The 2,121-nt window shown below is 44.8% G+C and overlaps 1 long non-coding RNA gene across 1 annotated transcript; it reads left to right on the top strand.

The window, feature by feature from the left end:
- Positions 1-430: 430 nt before the first annotated feature.
- Positions 431-1,811, top strand: LOC134220719 (uncharacterized). The gene is made up of 3 exons (XR_009982021.1): positions 431-794; positions 849-926; positions 1,030-1,811. It is a non-coding gene; the product is annotated as an uncharacterized LOC134220719 (long non-coding RNA).
- The last annotated feature ends 310 nt before the right edge of the window (positions 1,812-2,121 follow it).

Genomic DNA, 2,121 nt, shown 5'->3' with positions numbered 1-2,121 from the left:
ACAGTGTATCCATTGTACTTGCCACACAAGACATTCATGCAACTGGCAGGCACGGGAATGCTTTCAATAACTGTGGAAATGCTAGTAGAACACTATGTTGAAAAACAGGCCAGTGCGAAGTGAGGAGATATTGCTTTCTTTAAATGTATAACTTGTTCGGTATGATGAAGGCATCTGCCCGTTTGTAACCAAATGGGAAAAGTGTGACCGTTAGTTCCAACTTTTAAGCTTGTTGGCTCCTCCACAAGTTCCCTGCCTAAAAGTCACCCCTGCCAGTGAGAACCTATAATTCCTAGACCCACCCTAATAAATGTAACTGACAGCCTCACTGGTGGCTGAATCCTTAGCTGTCAGGAAAAATGCGCAGAGCCACCCGTTTAAGACAGTTGCATTCGTCATAGGCACTCGCACTCACACTCATTGACAGCGGTTCGGGTTAAGGTCGTACGTAACCCGCCGACTCAAATTTGGGGTACGCTTGGAAGGGTAGCCAGATTTTGAGCCGAAGGGTTACATTCGTTAAACTTCGGGTTTGTATTGAATTTTTTTTCTACCTATACCTTATAAAAACGGGGGAAAGATCTCGCACGGGTTCTTTATCTGTTTTTGACTAGTGAGATCAAAAGTGCGCGACGCGGCAAATAAAAAAAAAGTAATTATTAAAACGTGTTAAAAAAATAGTGTTAAAAGTATATAATGTTTTTTGTGTTTCTTTTTTTAGTAAAAAACTGTAGAAAAAATTATATTAAAAGACACGAACGAGCTAAAATATCAACTTAAGTGGTAGTAGTACGGTTAGTGATTAAAAACATTGTATAAATAATGTTAATAACGTGTCTATCCTACAGTTATTTCTTAGCTTTTATGAGGAAAAAGAGTGCTTTTGAAGAAAAAATAAGTTAAGAAAACAAAAAAGAAAAGAAAAGGTAAATGAATAACTATAAATAGAGGTTGAGGTTATGGTGTATTTGTGCGGTGTGTAAGGTGGTGCAAAATGGAGTATTTGTGGTTCTAATTTCCCATGTGAAGGTCCAGAACTGGGCCTTTTCTTTTGTCTTTTGGACGTGTGGAGTCCATTTAGGATTTCCGGTAAGGGTCAGCAGGAGTTCCGAGGTTAGAGACCAGCCCTAGGCCATCGATTACCCGCTGGTCAGAAGTGAGCCACTGAAGCACCGAAATTCTCCCGACGCCATCTTGGGATCAAGCTCAAACTACCACGTGGCCTCAATTAGGAAATCAGGCGGTTCTTGCTGTTTGGTGGCCAATCCGTCTCGAGAGACCTCAGTTCGGCCAACCCGCTTCATCATCCGGCCAATCCGCTTCCTCGTCTGGCCAATCCGTCGCGAGAGCCTTCAGTTCGGCCAACCTGCTTCGTCGTCTGGCCAATCCGTCTCGAGAGTCTCCAGTCTGGCCAACCCGCTTCATCTTCCGGCCAATCCGTCTCGAGAGCCCTCAATCCGGCCATCCCAGTTTGATGCTCGATCGGGGCCAAATCGCGTCATCAGTTCGGCCAATCCGCTTAGAAAGCCAGCCGACTCATCCGGAAAATCCATCCGTGGCCAACCCACATCGTTGACGACCTGTCAGTGATCGGCATTCAGCATAGTTGCCTGACACCACCGCTCACCATCGCCTACCATCACCAATCACCGAGACGAACCGCAGTTTCGTCCTGTTATCCCGGCGCCCGGCCGGTCACACCACCAAGCTAGCCAACGTAGTCATCTGAACCGCAAGTACACCAATGTCAAAAAAAACCTCTTTATTACCATTTATGCCCCTGCGAGGGTGAATAAATTTAGAATGTAAGCTTAAAATGGTAGTTGGCTTCATTTAAGACTCACTCCCAAACATTATATGCTCTTTTGATTAGTTTACGATTTTCGTGTTGCCTGAATTGAGGTTCCCAGTTTTGGTCTGGCTGGTCCGCTATAAGAGAACCTTTTCACCTTGATTTATTCTCCTTGTTATGAGTACTGGGTTTGACAATCGACGTCCAGAATCCAGCTTCTGATCAGGTGAGTGCCGAAGGTGTTGTAAGAATCTCTGACAGTGCAACGAGTAATAAGCGACCCCGTGCTCGGCAGTGTTTCCTAAACTTAAAATCCCATTGAGCAGCCA

The sequence above is a fragment of the Armigeres subalbatus genome, chromosome 3 (assembly GCF_024139115.2).
Source record: "Armigeres subalbatus isolate Guangzhou_Male chromosome 3, GZ_Asu_2, whole genome shotgun sequence".
NCBI classification, from domain to species: domain Eukaryota; kingdom Metazoa; phylum Arthropoda; class Insecta; order Diptera; family Culicidae; genus Armigeres; species Armigeres subalbatus.
Note: the sequence above shows the minus strand (reverse complement) of the source record. Positions and strands in the feature narration are given on the sequence as shown.